The sequence below is a fragment of the Ovis aries genome, chromosome 19 (genome assembly GCF_016772045.2).
Source record: "Ovis aries strain OAR_USU_Benz2616 breed Rambouillet chromosome 19, ARS-UI_Ramb_v3.0, whole genome shotgun sequence".
NCBI classification, from domain to species: Eukaryota; Metazoa; Chordata; class Mammalia; order Artiodactyla; family Bovidae; genus Ovis; species Ovis aries.
In genome coordinates this window covers 3,537,297-3,559,006 of record NC_056072.1, presented here as the reverse complement: position 1 = coordinate 3,559,006, position 21,710 = coordinate 3,537,297, and positions in this window count along the sequence as shown.

Genomic DNA, 21,710 nt, shown 5'->3' with positions numbered 1-21,710 from the left:
AACCTGAATGAATGCATATATCTATAAACAAAGGTAAATTGGACATGGTCACACAGGAGATGGGAAGATTGAACATTGACAATTTAAGAATCAATGAAATAAAATAGACATGAGTGGGAGAATTTAGTTCAGATGACCATTATATCTACTACTGTGGACAAGAATCCCTTAGAAGAGATGGAGTAGTTTTCAGAGTCAACACAAGAGTCCAAAATGCATTACTTAAGTGCAACCTCAAAAATAACAGAATTATATGTTTGTTTTCATGGCAAATTATCCAACATCACAGTAATCACAAAAAAACTGGAAAATTCTTAAACAGATGCGAATACCAGACCACCTTACCTGCCTCCTGAGAAACCTGTATGCAGGTCAAGAAGCAATAGTTAGAATTGGACATGAAACAACTGACTGGTTCCAAATTGGTTAAGGAGTATGTCAAGGCTGTATATTGGCACCCTGCCTATTTAACTTATATGCATAGTACATCACGAGAAATGCCAGGCTGGATGAAGCACAAGCTGGAATCAAGATTACCAGGAGAAATATCAATAACCTCAGATATGTAGATGACATCACCCTTATGGCAGAAAACAAAGAACTAAAGAGCCTCTTGATGAAAGTGAAGTATGAGAGTGAAAAAGCTGGCTTACAACTCAACATTCAAAAAACTAAGATCATGGCATCTGGTCCCATCACTTCATGGCAAACAGATGGGGAAACAATGGAAACAGTGACAGACTTTATTTTGGGGGGCTCCAAAATCCCTGTAGATGGTGACTGCAGCCATAAAATTAAAAGATGCTTGCTCCTTGGAAGAAAAACTATAACCATCCTAGATAGCATATTAAAAAGCAGAGATAGTACATTGCCAACAAAGGTCTGTCCAGTCGAAGCTGTTTTTCTTCAGTAGTCATGTATGGATGTGAGAGTTTGACCATAAAGAAGACTGAGAGCTGAAGAATCACTGCTTTTGAACTGTGGTGCTGGAGAAGACTCTTGAGAGTCCCTTGGACTGCAAGGAGATCAAACTAGTCAACCCTAAAGGAGATCAGTCCTGAATATTCATTAGCAGGACTGATGCTGAAGCTGAAGCCCCAATGCTTTGGCCACATGATACAAGGAGCCAATTCTTTGGAAAAGATCCTGATTCTGGGAAAGATTGAAGGGAAAAGGAGATGGTCGCAGCATATGATGACATAGTTTGATAAAAATTACTGATTCAATGGACATGAATTTGAGCAAACTATGGCAGATACTGCAGGACAGAGGAGTCTGACATGCTGCAGCCCAAGGGGTCGCAAACAGTTGGACACAACTTTAGGACTCAACAACAAAAACAAAGCTTAAAAGACAAAAACTGTAAAATCAACTATAACTACAATGAACAATTAAGGGATAGGCATGAAGATGTAAAATAGGACAGAAAAAATAAAAAATCGTAGGGGAGTAACAAAATGTAGAGCTTTCAGAATGTATCTCAACTTAACCTACACGCAACTTAAAAGAAGTAAATGTAGTTTTATGTTGATACTGTAACCGCACATCAAAAACCTGCAATAAATAAAGTTTAAGGAGAAAGGAAACCAAACAAGTGTTTGGTGGAGCGAGGATTCACACTCAGGACACTGAGACCCCCAGTCCAAGGTCTCATCCATCCTGAACCTCATTCTAGCTCCATTTTCATCTCACTCTGATGATGAATTTTTCTTCATTCAGATTTTACTTTGAACTCTGTTTGATATTAGGTCATATATAACCACTGTAATCACAAACCAGAAAGTGATTCAGAATATACCAGATAATTTTTATTCCTCACTTGGTCATTAAGCAACATTTATTTCATTAAGTCACTCTATTATCTCTAATCAGAAATGTGGTGGAACTTCCCTGTTGGTCCAGTGGCTAAAACTCCACATTCACAATGCAGGGGAGTCCAGGTTTGATCCTTGGCCAGGGAAGTATTAAGAGATGTCACATACCACAACTAAGAGTTCACATGCAACACATAAGACCTAGGAGAGCTAAATAAATAAGTATAAATATTAAAAGAAAAAGAAATACAGCAAAGTGAGGTTTCAGGACTGGGACTGGATTCATTTAGATAAAAAGGCTCTAGAATATGAACTTGGCTACTATGCTTCAGGAGTTGGCCCTAAATAATATCGCTTGAAATCTTCTGGTAATGTTTCTTGTGCCCTAGTTGTACCACTGAATGCATATCAACATAAGGCCACTGCCCTTCTTTACAGTATTTTCATACTTATCATTGTTCCCTTCATTTGTGGTGTCACAAATACTAATGGAATCTAGTTGGGCAATGATAATAAAAAGGCACAAATTCCCAACATGTTTATAGCAAAGAAGTAACAATTCCAGGTTTGTATTTTCCTGATCTGATAAATATGTGTCCTGGTGTTGGGACTAATTACAACCAAAAGAAAATAAAAAGATTTGTTCATCTTTTCCTTAAAAAAAAAAAAAAAAAAAACCGAATTAACCCAAGGTTATCCCCAAGTCATTTTTCTTGTGTGCTGTTATTACATCTTCTGGAGTGGGAAGGGAGGATTATGTTGGAGCTCCCACACAACCGCTATTCTGTGTCATCTCTGCTGCAGTCCATAGGGAGTGCGCTGCTAATAGTTATGAAAATTACAATTCATGGGCATGCTGACGAGTTGCGATTCTATAGTTAGTTCTGCTTTCTTTTTAATTTTCCGCATGGGTAATTTTTTAATAAGCAAGAGGCAAGGACAGATGAAGAAAGCTAGACTGTGCACCCACATCTTCATTTACATCTGAGACGTGAGGATGGTGTGGAAATGTGTCAGTGACGACACAAGCATGATGGTCACCAAGCCAATGGCAGACAAAGGCAATGATAAAAACTTGGCATTCGCTTGCACTGCGGAGGAAGACATGTTTTCTAGGGGACATTACCCTGTTGAATTAATCCAACTGTCCTCGAAAAGATATTCGGCATTAACTAATTGTATTAAGGAGTAACTCATTTTTATAGACAAACACTGTTTGACTCCGATCATAAAAGATCCCTAGAATAGTCAGATTCACAGAGTCAGAAAAAACACTGGTAGATGCCAGGGGCCAGGGGGTTGAGGGGATGAGGAGTTAGTGAGTGTTAAATGGGAACAATTTGAATTTCAGTTCATTCAGTTGCTCAGTTGTGTCCGACTTTTTGCGACTCCGTGAATTGCAGCATGCCAGGCCTCCCTGGCCATCACCAACTCCCGGAGTTTACCCAAACCAAGGTCCATTGAGTCGATGATACCATCCAACCATCTCATCCTCTGTCATCCCCTTTTCCTCCTGCCCTCAATCTTTCACAGCAAATGAGTCAGTTCTTCACATCAGGTGGCCAAAGTATTGGAGTTTCAGCTTCAACATCAGTCCTTCCAGTGAACACCCAGGACTGGTCTCCTTTAGGATGGACTGGTTGGACCGCCTTGCAGTCCAAGGCACTCTCAAGAGTCTTCTCCAACACCACAGTTCAAAAGCATCTATTCTTCCATGCTCAGCTTTCTTTATATTCTAACTCTCACATCCATATATGGCTGCTGGAAAAACCATAGCTTTGACTAGATGGAACATTTGTTGGCAAAGTAATGTCTCTGCTTTTGAATATGCTATCTAGGTTGGTCATAACGTTCCTTCCAAGGAGTAAGCGTCTTTTAATTTCATGGTTGCAATCACCATCTGCAGTGATTCTGGAGCCCAAAAAAATAAAGTCAGCTACTGTTTCCATTGTTTCCCCATCTATTTGCCATGAAGTGATGGGACCAGATGCCATGATCTTCATTTTCCGAATGTTGAGCTTTAAGCCAACTTTTTCACTCTCCTCTTTCACTTTCATCAAGAGGCTTTTTAGTTCCTCTTCACTTTCTGCCATAAGGGTGGGGTCATCTGCATATCTGAGGTTATTGATATTTCTCCCAGCAATCTTGATTCCAGCTTGTGCATCTTCTAGCCCAGTGTTTCTCATGATGTACTCTGCATATAAGTTAAAGAAGCAGGGTGACAATATACAGCCTTGACGTACTCCTTTTCCTATTTGGAACCAGTCTGTTGTTCCATGTCCAGTTCTAACTGTTGCTTCCTGACCTGCATACAGATTTCTCAAGAGGCAGGACAGGTGGTCTAGGTATTCCTATCTCTTTCAAAATTGTCCACAGTTTATTGGGATCCACACAGTCAAAGGCTTTGGCATAGTCAATAAAGCAGAATAGATGTATTTCTGGAACTCTCTTGCTTTTTCCATGCTCCAGCAGATGTTGGCAATTTGATCTCTGGTTCCTCTGCCTTTTCTAAAACCAGCTTGAACATCTGGAATTTCACGGTTCACGTATTGCTGAAGCCTGGCTTGGAGAATTTTGAGCATTACTTTACTAGCATGTGAGATGAGTGCAATTGGGTGGTAGTTTGAGCATTCTTTGGCACTGCCTTTCTTTGGGATTGGAATGAAAGCTGACCTTTTCCAGTCCTGTGGCCACTGCTGAGTTTTCCAAATTTGCTGGCATATTGAGTGCAGCACTTTCACAGCATCATCTTTCAGGATCTGAAATAGCTCAACTGTAATTCTATCACCTTCAATAGCTTTGTTCGTAGTGATGCTTCCTAAGGCCCACTTGACTTCACATTTCAGGATGTCTGGTTCTAGGTGAGTGATCACACCATCGTGATTATCTGGGTCGTGAAGATCTTTTTTGTACAGTTCTCCTGTGTATTCTTGCCACCTATTCTTAATATCTTCTGCTTCTGTTAGGTCCATACAATTTCTGTCCTTTATTGAGACCATCTTTGCATGAAATGTTCCCTTGGTATCCCTAATTTTCTTGAAGAGATCTCTAGTCTTTCCCATTCTATTGTTTTCCTCTGTTTCTTTACACTGATCTCTAAGAAGGCTTTCTTATCTGTCCTTGCTATTCTTTGAAACTCTGCATTCAAATGGGTATATCTTTCCTTTTCTCCTTTTCGTTTCTCTTCTCTTCTTTTCACAGCTATTTGTAAGCCTCCTCGGATAGCCGTTTTGCCTTTTTGCATTTCTTTCTCGTGGGGTTGGTCTTGATCCCTGTCTCCAGTTTCAGTTTAGGAAGGTGAAACATTTGGGAGATGAATAAACATGGAAGTTGCACAATATGAAAGTACTTAGTGCCACTGAACTGTCCAATTAAATATGGTTAAAATAGTATTTTTTATATTATGTGACTTGTACCACAATAAAAAAAAATCATAAAGTGAAAATAAATAAAAAGGAAGTAACCCCTCTTTGAAATCAGTAATGATTCCCTACCAGTAATAATTATTCAACCATTCCCAATTTATTAGTCAGGTTAAAACATCTTCTAAAGAAATATTTAACCTGGTCATTTCTATTTTACCTATTGGAAAGGAAAATTATCCATTTAGAAGTAGTTGCTCATGAACCAGTTGCTTAAAGTTATTCCATTAATATCTACTAAGCACCCACTCTGAGCACCAGATATCTGGTTTAGGATGAGCCCCAATGGGTGGAAGACTGAAACAGGGAAGGTATAGTAGATCAGAGTGAATTTTGAGAAATACACTCCAAGATTTAAAGTTTTAAGCGTGGTGAGTAGAATAAAAAAATTAGGCAGTGTATGATTAACTGTCACATGAATGGTATACAGTAAAACTGACAATAATTACTATATTATTAATATAGTAATTGCAAAAGTTAATTTAGCACAAAAGTAATGAAGTTTAAACTATAAGGCCCCTCACTTAGACATGACCCTCTAAATAAATATCCACTCCTTTAATTTTATATATGTAATTTAAAATCGTTTTTTTTCTGTAAAAATCCCTTCAAACAGCATAAATTTCCATCCCCCCAAAATCTGGATCTGCCTGTGAATAGGGATTCAGAAACAAAGAGTAAGGATTTTCTCAGTATTTTTTCTTAGCAAAAGTTGAGATCTTTCCAGCTTCTGTGGATCTTTCTTTCCAACTCTGTATTTTCTATTTTGGCTATGGCTAGAGATTCATGTTATTCTCTACACAGCTTCTGGTCTTTACAGTATCTAAAGTACTACTTTGAGAAAGGCACACACCCCTCTAATTTTTTGAAAGAGAAACATAGGGCTGTTCTTCTTCTCTGAACATTCAGGGTAGCCCCAACTCACAGCTCTTTCAGAAAAAAATAAAAAGTACTTACAAAAGAGCAGATGTTACTTGCAAAATCCAGAGCCCAATGCCTCCTGGAACCAGCAAGCGTTGTTGGTCATGAATCAACAGCAAATTTTGCTGGGAGATAAGGTGCAGAATTGAATCTCTACAATTCCATTAAATGCCCTGAAATGAACCAAGAGTAGTCCCAGAGCTGATGGCAGGACTGAAGCAGAAAGATGGTATTTCATGGGCCTTATTTCAAAGGTGAATACAGGGACAAAAATCTAACAGATCATTTATAAGTTATTAACATAAATCTCATATGTAAATATATAAATACATGTGTATATTTAAATAACTGAATTTATTCTTCTGTTTTATGGCTTCTTAACTTTGCATTTTTCTTAGAAAGACTTCACCTACACTATGGTAACCTAAATTTTTTTATTCTAAAATGTTACAGTTCAGTTTATACATAATATGGTGATCTTAAAATGATTTTAGCATACAGTTTTAAGTAGATGTTCAGTTTTATTCCTTCTTTGGATGTCCGGTAGATCTTACCAAAAAAGTTTAAAAATTTGTTTCCCATTGAGCTAAATGCAACTTTAAGATACACTAAATTTTCATAAATATGTGGATATATTCCTAGAAAATGCTTTATTTCTTCTATTTACATTGCATTATCTATCCACACCTGGGAAAAAATTACTCTTAATATTGTAGTTTTAAAATATGTTTGAATATCTGTTATGGTTCTTTACTCACTATGCTGCTTTTCATAATTTTCTCTTATATTTCTTGATTATTTTTGTATGCTTCCATTTTACATGAAGTTCTGACATGTGATGCATGCTTAATTTTTATACAACTAAATTTACAGGTACATATTTCTACTTTTTAATCGTTAAGTCAAAAAATATACTTGCTTTCAAAACCTATTACCCATTTCTGACTTTTCTTTCAGGCTTTAAAAAAATCATCTGTCTAAATTTCTTAGAAAATCTTTATGATACATGTCACTATAATGTAAGCGTATTTATAAAGTGCCTACCCATCAAATTCATCTGCTGTGATGAAGAGAGGCCCTTCCTCTGTGTTGTGAAAAGCTTAAAATGAAGGTGTCATTCTTGCTCCACAAAGCCAGGTTAATAACAGTCTCCTACTATTGCAGAACACAACCAGCTTGGAGTCAGCTGTCTCCTTGAGAGTTTCATTACCTTTGGCTGTTTTCCTTCACACAAATTAATAAACTAAAAAGCAAACCTTTTCATAAATCAAAAAGAAGTGTTATGTTTTGCAAATAAAAAGGATTGCATGTATTTATTTTTTATAAGAGATATAAGAGCTAAACTGCCATTAGAAAAGATTACTGTTAATAAGATATTGTGATGTTTTTGCCTGATCTTACAAGATAAATATTTTAGTTTATCTAATTAATGATTATTTTATCTATATTCTTAACCTAAAAAGGATTTGATGCAAATGTATTTTACTTAAGGTTACTTTAAAAGGTGAATTAATGAAAAGCAAAAGTTTTACAGTATTTACTGTGAAGCTTACTTCTTATGTTTGTTCAAATCTGGGCAATGGATGAAAACAAAATTTCCTAGCTCTCTTGAGTCATAGCAGAATCAAAAAGCAGTATAAATATATGTATAAATATATATGTGTGTGTATATACACACACACACACACATTTACACCAGAAACTAACACAACATTGGAAATCAACTGTACCTCATTATAAAAAAAAGGAAGTATGCTCAGCATAGGGTACAAATATGCTATTTGTTTATCCTTCTCATTAATTTCTGAACTAACTCTGCCATAAACATCAAGAAGATCCATTTGAAAACTATGACTTGAAATATAATAAACCAATTAAAACACACGCACACACTTGCACATTTGTGCAGCTTCTAATGGTGCCAATAAATCAACTCAAAACTATAAAAAAGTAATTAGGGACAAAGAAATGACCTGTCTTGATGTTGCTTTTTTTTTTTTAATATGAGTCTAATGCAATTATACATGCATATCTAATTACTACATCTGATGACCTATGGTCATAGCTTGATTTCTGTGTTACAAATGGCCTGACATTTAATTAGTTTATGTGATTAAATTATGGAATATCTACATAGTGATCAAACGATTAAAACTTTTTTGTGCCTCTAGTTTTTCTCAGCACTTGAGTTAATTATATCTGACCACATATACCATATGTGAAGAGACTCACACAGAAATCTTTACAAGTGGAAGGGGAATTACATTTTTGCAAATTAGGATGTAAAGAATCATTGCTGAGCACATCTCACAAGAGGTATATAGCAGGATGGCCCAGCACTTCAATCCCTGCAAGAGATCCAAGTCTAAATTATAATAAGGATGGAGCTGGTAAGCCAGGGTTCCTACTTCTCATTCACCTTCATTTCCTTCTCTAAGGAACTGATGGTCCCTGATGTATGTAATGGTCTTTTTATTATAAGAAATGATCAATTTATATAAAAATTTTTAGTTTAACTTTGATTATTACAGTCACGATGTAAGCTTATTTCTGGTTTCTTGCATCCCAAGTCAACCAGGCATTCTTCACAGCTTGTCCTAAGTTGAAACGGCTCTACCCTCATGCCTCTTAAGACGTGTCTCTATTAACAAAAGACATATTTTTGACATCCCAGAAACATGTTGCAAACATCTGTCTCATCCATCATTAACCATCCTTGTGATATGAAGATAGTAAGTACAAAGGTTCCTAATTACTCAGTGACAGGAATGCGAGACAAGGCGGAATGCCAAAGTCTACCAATAATCCCAAAGCCTTATACAGCCAATACATTCAATAACTGCCCCCATGAAAGCTTTTCTTCAATAACAAATAGCAGCGAACAAAGTTGGTTGATGTATGAATCTCATACGTACAGACCTGGTGGTTAGGAAAAGAAGAAATGACTAATTTAATATTATTCCAATAGAAAGTTATTTCCTAAACAGCTAGCTATGACTACTTAGTAAGATTACATGATTTATCTAAAAATAGTTAAGTTACTTGATGAAACCTCCATATTCTCTATAAAGTAAAGGCAGATAGGAAAGCATGAGCTATATACCTCTTCCTCTGCTCTTAATTTTGTAAAAGTTGCTAGAATGTCTCAAATGAACAGTATGTGAAAACAAAGGATGTAAGTAGCCTTGAAACTAATTAATCTCTAGGTAAAGTAACTGACTATACTAAAGCCTCTGACTGTGTGAATCACAACAAATTGTGGAATATTCCTAAAGAGAGGGATATACCAGGCCACATTACCTGTCTCCTGAGAAATCTGTATGCAGGTCAAGAAGGAACAGTTCAAACTGGACATGAGACAAGTGACTGGCTCAAAATTGGGAAAGGAGTATGGCAGTGCTACTGTATATTGTCACCCTATTTATTTAACTCATATACAGAGTCCATGATGCAAAATGTCAGGGTGGATGAATCACAAGCTGGAATCAAGACTGCTGGAAGAAATATTAAGGACCTCAGATATGCATATAATACCACTCTAACTGCAGAAAGTGAAGAGGAACTAAAGAGCCTCTTGATGAGGGTAAAAGAAGAGAGTGAAAAAGCTGGCTTGAAACTCAACATTCATTCTGATCCCATCACTTCATGGTAAATAGAAGAGGGAAAAGAGGAAGCAGTGACAGATTTTATTTTCTGGGGCTCCAAAATCACTGCAGATGGTGACTGCAGCCATGAAATTAAAAGATGCTTGCTCCTTGGAAGGAAAGCTATGGCAAACTTAAACACCATGTTAAAAAGCAAAAGCAGCACTTTGCTGACAAAGTTATGGCTTTTCTAGCAGGCATGTACATGAGTGAGAGCTGGACCAAAAAGAAGGCTGAGAGCTGAAGGACTGATGCCTTTGAATTGTGGTGCTTTAGAAGATGCTTGAGAACCCTTTGGACTACAAGGAGATCAAGCCAGTCAATCCTAAAGGGATTGACCCTAAATATTCATTGGAAGGACTATTGCTGAAGCTCCAGTACTTTGGTCACCTGATGCAAAGAGCTCACTCTCTGGAAATAACCCTGATGGTGGGAAACACTGAAAACAAAAGGAGAATAAAGAAGGTGGCAGAGGATGAGATGGTTGAATTCCATCACCAACTGAGTGGACACGAATTTGAGCAAACTCTGTGAGACAGTGAGAGAGTAAATTCCTAGGCAGGTTGATACGAAGTCCAGGGGTCCTCAAAGAGAGAAGTGGTTGGGGGTTCTTGAGGAGGATGAAAGGACAATTTTTTTTTTCCTCTACATTCCTTAGTCTTAGTCACATAAAATGTTTTTTGTGTTTTTTTTGTTTTTTTTTGTTTTTTTTTTTTTTTTTTTTGCCGGGAACTGATGATTACACAGCAAACAACTCAGTTTAAACCCTGTACTAGGGGTTATATAACAACAATGTATCCTGCTTGAGGACAGTTTCTCCTTCCTGAAAACCTTCTGACTAATCCTGATATCTTAGAATGTATATTATGGGAGTGGGTCTGGCAGGATCTTTCTATTGTTAAGTTCTAATCCTGTTACCCTAAAAATGTAAATTGTAGGAGTGGGTCTAGTAAGATCTTTACAACCTTGAGACAGTCTTTTGATTTATTGTAGTAACTTTGCTAACACTAGCAAGGGGGGCATTCTCTGTCCCCCTTCTGATGTCTTTGTCAGCAGCTTTTGTCAACTACAAATTGGCACTCACCAAGAGCAACAAAGGCGTTTGTCATCTGCCTCTACCAAGACTGAACCCCACGCTGCCATAGCTGTTGACCTTCAACAACCCCTTGATGGAGTTCGGGGTGGAATGAGGCACTCTGTGCTCCAGGGAATCTGGTGGGACAGCTCTTTAGGTAGCTGGATCTTTTTAGGAACAGATTTTAGGATCTCAATCCTTGCATGTTCTCATATCTTGAGAAGCACTAAATCCTTTCATTGTGACATCAGATCCTCATGACTCATAAAAACCTTTTGTAAAGTGAGTGCTTCATGGCACTGAACTCCCCCTTCACCAAAACCTTATATATCGGCTTTCCCCCACTGCCACTTTGGAGCAGTCTCTCAGAGCTATCTTAGATGCTGCCTCCCAGACTGCAGGCCTCATTGTGCCCCAAATAAAGCTTAACTCACAACTCTCAAGTTGTACATCTTTTTTCAGTTGACAGTTATGGCAACCACAAAGGGACCCAGGGGGACTTCCTTCCTCTGACTGGACTCCAGGAGGAACCAGAGCTGTTGGTACCAGCAGTGGCCCCTTGTGCCCATCCACCTCCTTCAGGAGTGCAGGCGAATTTGGGTAAGTCTCTCCTAGTTCTTCAATCTCCCATGTTGGTTGAAATTCTGAATTTTATTTGGCTGTGGAGCAGGTTACCTGCCCGCTCCTAGTAGAAAAGGTACTGGCAAGGGGCATGGGGGGGAGGCTGGGTGAAACATCCAGGGCATACCCACTTACAGTCTAGACAATGAGTGGGACTCAGTTGAAAGATACAGAGAAATTCCCACCCAGGCAAAAGATACTGGGTAGCAGCTGGCTGAAAGATGCAAGGAGAATTGTATCCCCAGTGGAAAAGTCCTGGGTAGAGGGCTCGATTGGGAAAAAACTGAGGAATACCTGGGTCTCGGCTGAAAGATGCCAAGGTTGCTCCGTCATAGGGGACCAAATGGTCTTGGCTAAGTGGTTAAGTAAGAGGCTGATATGACACTTTTCCTTAATTTGACTGCCCATTACAGAATTTGTCAGAATAAAAGTGAGGAAAATGCATGAGATCTTTGCTCTGAAGAAAAGGGATAAGACTCCTCCAAGCTGGTTTCAATTTTCTCAGGAGACTGAGAAATTTACAGGAGTGGTAGAAGCCTAGTCCTCATACGGTACAGTGGTCCCATAGGCAAACCCACTCATTGATTAAAATACTTGCTCATTCGAGGGTTGCACATAAGAACTGGCCATTCAGCAACCTGAGCAGCCACGGTGGCCTTAGATTGCCGGAGGCAGAATCTGAGACACGTTAAGACAAGCTGAAATGACTCTGAGGTGACTTCTGGAGAAGTTAAGCTAATAAGCAGCACATGGGTCCACTACGCAAGTTCACTAGTGATTTTTATCCCTGACAAATTCAACTTACAATGGGAAACAGAATTTCTCAAAAACAGAAACAAAGGGGTGTCAGAAGGCCAACCTCTGACTAACACTCTAGCCAGATTTGTGCACAATACGTACAGAGCTCATTCTTGCAAGCGCCTAGTTAATTGGAGAAATTACACCAAAAGAGATCTCAACAAAAAATGACCAAATTGGGGTTATTTTGATATTGTAAAATTGATATTTTTGTGCAGACAATTAGAAAAAGTGGCTGTGCTTTGACTGGTATCTTGAAGCTTCTAAAACAGGAAATGAAAGAGTAACCTCGTCTCAGAAAATCAACAAGAAATTGCTTGAAACTATATCAAAACTAAAAAAAGGCTGCTAGCATTGACTTTGCCAGGTCACAGGTCTAGTTGAACTGGGAAGTCACGTTTGACATTTATGCCATTTGGTTTTTTATTTCTGAGCATCAGTTTACCATCTTTGGGGGGCACTCTTGCCACTTGGCTTTTGATTTCTGGGCATCTCTTTGCCTTTTGTTTCATTTGGAGTGTGACTCCTGGCTGGTGAATTTCTGGTTTGGTTTTGTTGGTTTGGTTTGAGTGCTCAAGCTAGTGTGGGAATTGCTCACTGTACGGTTCCACACTCCACCTGGGATCCCTTGGGAAAAAATAAAATTTTTTTTTAACTGGTCAATCTATAGCTATGATTCAATGACAAGAAAAATGGCCTAAAACATTGCATCTTTACCGACATAGAATAGGAAAATGAACTTAGTCCATTATGTCTTATGGACTACCCTTATGTCTAGGACTTTCTACTGTAATCCACAGCCTGGGGCCGATCAAACTAAAACCCCTACTTCCCCAGAGGCACAATCCCTGCTGGGACCAATCTGCTCTTGTTATCAGGACCAAGTTAAGCACTCAGTTCAGTTCAGTCGCTCAGTCGTGTCTGACTCTTTGTGACCCCATGAATCGCAGCACGCCAGGCCTCCCTGTCCATCACCAACTCCCGGAGTTCACTCAGACTCACGACCATCAAGTCAGTGATGCCATCCAGCCATCTCATCCTCTGTCGGCACCTTCTCCTCCTGGCCCCAATCCCTCCCAGCAACAGAGCCTTTTTTAATGAGTCAACTCTTCTCATGAGGTGGCCAAAGTACTGGAGTTTCAGCTTCAGCATCAGTCCTTCCAAAGAAATCCCAGGGCTGATCTCCTTCAGAATGGACTGTTTGGATCTCCTTGCAGTCCAAGGGACTCTCAAGAGTCTTCTCCAACACCACAGTTCAAAAACATCAATTCTTCAGTGCTCAGCCTTCTTCACAGTCCAACTCTCACATCCATACACGACCACAGGAAAAACCATAGCCTTGACTAGACGGACCTTAGTCAGCAAAGTGATGTCTTGGCTTTTGAATATGCTATCTAGGTTGGTCAAAACTTTTCTTCCAAGGAATAGGTGTCTTTTAATTTCTTGGCTGCAGTCACCATCTGCAGTGATTTTGGAGCCCAAAAAATAAAGTCTGACACTGTTTCCACTGTTTCCCCATCTATTTCCCATGAAGTGATGGGACCAGATGCCATGATCTTTGTTTTCTGAATGTTGAGCTTTAAGCCAACTTTTTCACTCTCCTCTTTCACTTTCATCCAGAGGCTTTTTACTTCCTCTTCACTTTCTGCCATAAGGGTGGTGTCATCTGCATATCTCAGGTTATTGATATTTCTCCCAGCAATCTTGATTCCAGCTTGTGCTTCTTCCAGCCCAGCGTTTCTCATGATGTACTCTGCATATAAGTTAAAGAAGAAGGGTGACAATATACAGCCTTGACGTACTCCTTTTCCTATTTGGAACCAGTCTGTTGTTCCATGTCCAGTTCTAACTGTTGCTTCCTGATCTGCATATAGGTTTCTCGAGAGGCAGGTCAGGTGATCTGTTATCCCCATCTCTCTCAGAATCTTCCACAGTTTATTGTGATCCACACAGTCAAAGGCTTTGGCATAGTCAATAAAGCAGAAATAGATGTTTTTCTGGAATTCTCTTGCTTTTTTCATGATCCAGCAGATGTTGGCAATTTGATCTCTGGTTCCTCTGCCTTTTCTAAAACCAGCTTGAACATCTGGAAGTTCACGGTTCAGGTCTTGTTGAAGCCTGGCTTGGAGAATTTTGAGCATTACTTTACTAGCATGTGAGATGAGTGCAATTGTGCAGTAGTTTGAGCATTCTTTGGCAGTGCCTTTCTTTGGGATTGGAATGAAAACTGACCTTTTCCAGGCCTGTGGCCACTGCTGAGTTTTCCAAATTTGCTGGCATATTGAGTGCAGCACTTTCACAGCATCATCTTTCAGGGTTTGAAATAGCTCAACTGGAATTCCATCACCTCCACTAGCTTTGTTCTTAGTGATGCTTTCTAAGGCCCACTTGACTTCACATTCCAGGATGTCTGGCTCTAGATGAATGATCACAGCATTGTGATTATCCGGGTGTGAAGATCTTTTTTACACAGTTCTTCTGTGTATTCTTGCCACCTCTTCTTAATATCTTGTGCTTCTGTTAGGTCCATACCATTTCTGTCCTTTATTGAGCCCATCTTTGCATGAAATGTTCCCTTGGTATCTCTAATTTTCTTGAAGAGATCTCTAGTCTTTCCCATTCTGTTCTTTTCCTCTATTTCTATACATTGATCGCTGAAGAAGGCTTTCTTATCTCTTGTTATTGTTTGGAACTCTGCATTCAGATGCTTATATCTTTCCTTTTCTCCTTTGCTTTTCACTTCTCTTCCTTTCACAGCTATTTGTAAGGCCTCCCCAGACAGCCATTTTGCTTTTTTGCATTTCTTTTCCATGGGGATGTTCTTGATCCCTGTCCCCTGGACAATGTCACGAACCTCATTCCATAGTTCATCAGGTCCTCTATCTATCAGATCTAGGCCCTCATTCCATAGTTCATCAGGCCCTCTATTTATCAGATCCCTTAAATCTATTTCTCACTTCCACTGTATAATCATAAGGGATTTGACTTAGGTCATACCTGAATGGTCTAGCAGTTTTCCCTACTTTCTTCAATTTAAGTCTGAATTTGGTAATAAGGAGTTCATGATCTGAGCCACAGTCAGCTCCTGGTCTTGTTTTTGGTGACTGTACAGAGATTCTCCATCTTTGGCTGCAAAGAACATAATCAATCTGATTTCAGTGTTGACCATCTCGTGATATCCATGTATAGTGTCTTCTTCTGTGTTGTTGGAAGAGGGTGTTTGCTATGACCAGTGCATTTTCTTGGCAAAACTCTATTAGTCTTTGCCCTACTTCATTCCACATTCCAAAGCCAAATTTGCCTGTTACTCCAGGTGTTTCTTGACTTCCTGCTTTAGCATTCCAGTCCCCTAGAATGAAAAGGCCATCTTTTTGGGGTGTTAGTTCTAAAAGGTCTTGTAGGTATTCATAGAACTGTTCAACTTCAGCTTCTTCAGCATTACTGGTTGGGGTATAGACTCAGATTACTGTGATATTGAATGGTTTGCCTTGGAAACGAACAGAGATCATTCTTTCCTTTTTGAGAGTGCATCCAAGTACTGCATTTCAAACTCTTTTTTGACCATGATGGCTACTCCATTTCTTCTGAGGGATTCTTGCCCGCAGTAATAGATATAATGGTCATCTGAGTTAAATTCACCCATTCCAGTCCATTTTAGTTCGCTGATTCCTAGAATGTCGACGTTCACTCTTGCCATCTCTTGTTTGACCACTTCCAATTTGCCTTGATTCATGGACCTGGCATTCCAGGTTCCTATGCAATATTGCTCTTTACAGCATTGGACATTGCTTCTATCACCAGTCACATCCACAGCTGGGTATTGTTTTTGCTTTGGCTCCATCCCTTCATTCTTTCTGGAGTTATATCTCCACTGATCTCCAGTAGCATATTGGGCACCTAGTGACCTGGGGAGTTTCTCTCAGTATCCTATCATTTTGCCTTTTCATACTGTTCATGGGGTTTTCAAGGCAAGAATAGTGAAGTGGTTTGCCATTCCCTTCTCCAGTGGATCACATTCTGTCTGGTCTAAATTTTGGCTATAAACTATGGTCACACACACACAAAAAATACGATTTTTGACTATGTGGTCACAATATTCTTTAGACTCCAGAGGAAGCTCGAAGAAAAAAATTATCTCTTTAAGAATTCTTGCCCTGAAAAATAACTCCTTCTATACCTTTAGAACAGAGCTCTCTGGATCACTTATCTAGACCTAAGATAGATCATTTATCTATATCTAATTCTTGAAATCAAAAGGGAAAAATGGGGAACAAAGCCTTTTAAAATCTTATTCCAACAATTTTTTATTCATAACTAAGTTAGGAAAACAAAGCTACAGGATCTCTTGTGTCTATCTGGATATATGTATGTCTCAGTGTGTGTCTTTGTTTTTTGATAATATTGCTGATTGCTGAATCAGTTTGCAAATAAGCTAACTGGCCTTAAAAAAAAAAAAAAAGGAAGCACTTACAAATCAAATATTTCTAAGTACAAGAGAAATTAACCTAAATGACTTTCAGGTTCACGTGAACTGGGAAAAACTCAGTGTTAAAGACCTGATATTAACATTTATTTGTTCTAAACAATGTAGACATGTCTAAGAGTAATTAATATTAAGCAGAATATTTTCATCATACCTAGGTTTAATATAAGTTAAATATTATTATACCTGTTACAAGTTTGTCAGCAAGGAAATTACCTCAAGTGAAGAAACTTCCAAAAAAACAAAAACCATGTAAATGAGATATCAGCCTTTAGATAAACTCTATTAAGCATAATTATGCTTTAGGAATGTCTATCTAAAATAGTCTCTGCAGATTGGGGTAACATGAACTTCTAAGGGTTGTGCTAAACTGTGTTGGAAGTCTATTGAATAGCTAAGTCATTTCCAAATAAAATCAGATTTTGGAACATTTACTACTAAACACTAATTACATCTTACAGAGAAACTAAAGAGATTTGGGATTAAAAATATGTTTGGTTTGATCCTAAATTGTTCTAAGAAACAAAGGTTTTAGAAATTATCACTGGTATTTATGCTCACCAATCTATAAAATGCTAATATAAAAGTCAGTTCTTGGTTGCTTAAGGGAAGTAGGAAGTGTGTTTTCAGTAAAGAAGGTATGAGGAATGGAACTGCATTTTGTGAAGGAAAAAGAAAGTAAGCCTGACTTACATGTGGCTTTTTAGGATAGAAGTACACAGTCGTGGGGACAGAAAGTGATAGGGTTTGTGAAAAATGAACCATGAGGAAAGAGTCTTGTATATGGTTAGGACTAATTTTAAAATAAATTTAATTAAATTTACCATTTAAGTAAAGTGAAAGTGAAGTCGCTCAGTCGTGTCCGACTCTTTGCGACCCCGTGGACTGTAACCTACCAGGCTCCTCCGTCCATGGGATTCTCCAGGTAAGAATACTGGAGTGGGTTGCCATTTCCTTCTCCAGGGGATCTTCCTGACCCAGGGATTGAACCTGGGTCTCCCACCTTGCAGGCAGACACTTTAACCTCTGAGCCACCAGGGAAGCTGGTGCAAAAACTTGAAATTAGCTTTTCTCTCTGTTAAGGGGACACCTTTTCTTCAGATATTGACTGCCTTTGATAATAAGTTTCTTTATCTCTTAAATGATCTGTTCTGAAATCCTTTATTGTTACTTTGGCTAAGTGAATAGTTATTGTTTCACAATGACCTATAATCCTATCTATTATAAAACTTTTGATATTTGTTGACAAAGCTTCCTAACTCATTCTAATGAAGATTTCTAGCTAACTTTGGGATGCTTCAGAGGGCCCCTGAAACATCCCAAAGAGACATACTACACTAATTAGGTTCATTTTGTAGACAGAATTACACGGTGGGGAGGGGGATGGGTATTGTCAAGCGAGTAATATGTCTTGGGTTATATTGTATGGTAAATGTTACTAATATAGATATCCTAGAAACTATATGGAGTTCCTAAAATTCTGATATGTTTGAGTAAAATGTTATCAGGTATAATTCTAGTTACTATCTCAAAATACTGTCATAGCACTAACCATGTTTTGCCTCTTCAAAAAGATTTCTAAAAAGAACTTTTGGATAAATATCAGTTTCTGAACTGGGTAAGGATTCTAATAGAAAACTGGATGACTTCACAAAGGTTAATAAAAGGACTGAATGACCTGGTGAATATGCTTATAACTTTTACGGTTTCTATCTGGAAAATTACTGATTTGAATCTGTGTTTTCCAAGTGTAAGAAAAAACAAAAACATTCCCTTCAAACTAATTATTACAATAATTTGTTAAAATTGTATTTTATAAACAAATTGAAACATTTATCTCTTCTCTCTATCTGAACCCTCCAGAGACTGGAAGCTTTTAGTTTCCAGTTGCTTTATCAGATAAATTAGGAAGGTTATCTCAATAACAGGTACAGAAATCTCAAGGAATTTTGGAGACCTTGAGAAAGGAGGAATTTACTTAGATCTGTTAGGCAAAATCTGCGATAAGCCTTTGGCATGACTTTCCTAGCCATGAAAGGTTTTATTTTAAAAGTTCAGTCTGAGACTCAGCAAAGGAAAAATGTCTATGATTAATTCAGTTCAATTCAGTTCAGTTGCTCAGTCGTGTCCAACTCTTTGCAACCCCATGAATCGCAGCATACCAGGCCTCCCTGTCCATCACCAACTCCCAGAGTTTACCCAAACTCATGTCCATCAAGTAGGTGATGTCATCCAGCCATCTCATCCTCTGTCGTCCACTTCTCCTCCTGACCCCAATCCCTCCCAGGATCAGGGTCTTTTCCAATGAGTCAACTCTTCACATGAGGTGGCCAAAGTACTGGAGTTTCAGCTTCAGCATCAGTCCTGCCAATGAACACTCAGGACTGGTCTCCTTTAGGATAGACTGGTCTGATCTCCTTGCAGTCCAAGAGACTCTCAAGAGTCTTCTCCAACACCACAGTTCAAAAGCATCAATTCTTCAGTGCTCAGCTTTTTCACAGTCCAACTCTCACATCCATACATGACCACAGGAAAAACCATAGCCTTGACTAGACGGACCTTAGTCAGCAAAGTAATGTCTCTACTTTTGAATATGCTATCTAGGTTGGTCATAACTTTTCTTCCAAGGAGTAAGTGTCTTTTAATTTCATGGCTGCAATCACCATCTGAAGTGATTTTGGAGCCCCCAAAAATGAAGTCTGACACTGTTTCCACTGTTTCCCCATCTATTTCGTGTGAAGTGATGGGACCAGATGCCATGATCTTCGTTTTCTGAATGTTGAGCTTTAAGCCAACTTTTTCACTCTCCTCTTTCATTTTCATCAAGAGGCTTTTTAGTTCCTCTTCACTTTCTGCCATAAGGGTGGTGTCATCTGCGTGTCTTGACATTTCTCCTGGCAATCTTGATTCCAGCTTGTGCTTCATCCAGCCCAGCATTTCTCATGATGTACTCTGCATATAAGTTAAATAAGCAGGGTGACAATATAGAGCCTTGACATACTCCTTTTCCTATTTGGAACCAGTCTGTTGTTCCATGTCCAGTTCTAACTGTTGCTTCCTGACCTGCATATAGGTTTCTCGAGAGGCAGGTCAGGTGGTCTGGTATTCCCACCACTTTCAGAATTTTCCACAGTTTATTGGGATCCACACAGTCAAAGGCTTTGGCATAGTCAATAAAGCAGAAATAGATGATTTGAGGGAACTCTCTTGCTTTTTCCATGATCCAGCAGATGTTGGCAATTTGATCTCTGGTTCCTCTGCCTTTTCTAAAACCAGCTTGAACATCTGGAAGTTCACGGTTCACGTACTGCTGAAGCCTGGCTTGGAGAATTTTGAGCATTACTTTACTAGCATGTGAGATGAGTGCAACTGTGCGGTAGTTAGAGCATTCTTTGGCAGTGCCTTTCTTTGGGATTGGAATGAAAACTGACCTTTCCTAGTCCTGTGGTCACTGCTGAGTTTTCCAAATTTGCTGGCATATTGAGTGCACCACTTTCACAGCATCATCTTTCAGGGTTTGAAATAGCTCAACTGGATTTCCATCACCTCCACTATCTTTGTTTGTAGTGATGCTTTCTAAGACCCACTTGACTTCACATTTCAGGATGTCTGGCTCTAGGTGAGTTGTCATACCATCATGATTATCTTGGTCTTGAAGATCTTTTTTGTATAGTTCTTCTGTGTATTCTTGCCACCTCTTCTTAATATCTTCTGCTTCTGTTAGGTCCATACAATTTCTGTCCTTTATGGAACCTATCTTTGCATGAAATGTTCCCTTGGTATCTCGAATTTTTTTGACGAGATCTCTAGTCTTTCCCATTCTTTTGTTTTCCTCTATTTCTTTGCTTTGATCACTGAGGAAGGCTTTCTTATCTCTTGCTATTCTTTGGAACTCTGCATTCAGATGCTTATATCTTTCCTTTTCTCCTTTGCTTTACGGTTATATAAATCATCAGGCCAAGTTTATTGAGACCAGACCTGTATTACAAACATGTCTTAATTAGGTTATATTTGGTAAAATATGATATTGATTTTAGGGAGAAAGAGATGTTTCAATGAATGTTAAATCCCAATTTGTTAATGGAGGTATGTATCTACTAAGAATCATTTCCTGGATCATTCTTTGCTATTAGGGCATATTAATGTAAACTTTAATTGAATTATTAAAGGACACTCTAGGGTTGTTTCTGAAGCTTATCTCAGTAATCTGTCTTTGGATGAAGGTCAGATGTCTCACACATGACTTGCAATCAAGACTGGAAGAAGACATAATTTAAAGAACTGTCTCCAACCTGGATGGAAGGACCTTTCTATCAGGTACTCTAAACTAGCTCATACCCAGTGAAACTGAAGATAAACTGACTCTTGGGTTAACTCCCACTTCCAAAGGCCTCTAAGCTGGACTGGTCCATAGAGAGGCCTGCTGACCTCAGACTTACCTTAAAGCATGCTTAAACAGAGGAGGAGAAGAAGACAGCATCAGAAGTCGATAGCTTGCCCAAGATGCTGATCAGATTTGTATGATAATTTATAATGTTTTCTTGATTCTTTGTACATATGCCTTTCAATCAAATATTTTCCATAATGGACATGATTCTATGCTAGTTTAAAATGCAATCCAATTGTTGAGTTCTGGCCAATTACCTTTGTCTAGTACTTCTGGGTTACCTTGGTGGATTTCTGTCGTCTAGGGCTCTGATTGGATACCCCCTAGGAAATTTATTTTAGATGGGTGTTCAGTCCTGTTCTATCTATTCATGATATTACTAGATGGGATCCTGTCACCTGGCCAATTCATAATACCTGCTCTGTTGCTGGCCATAGATTTAAGTTTTCTCTTAGGGTCATTCAAACTCAGAGTGATGAGCCAAGTCTCAGTAAAAAAATTAACCTTTCATCTATTAAAAGGAAAACTACCATAATTATGGGGTG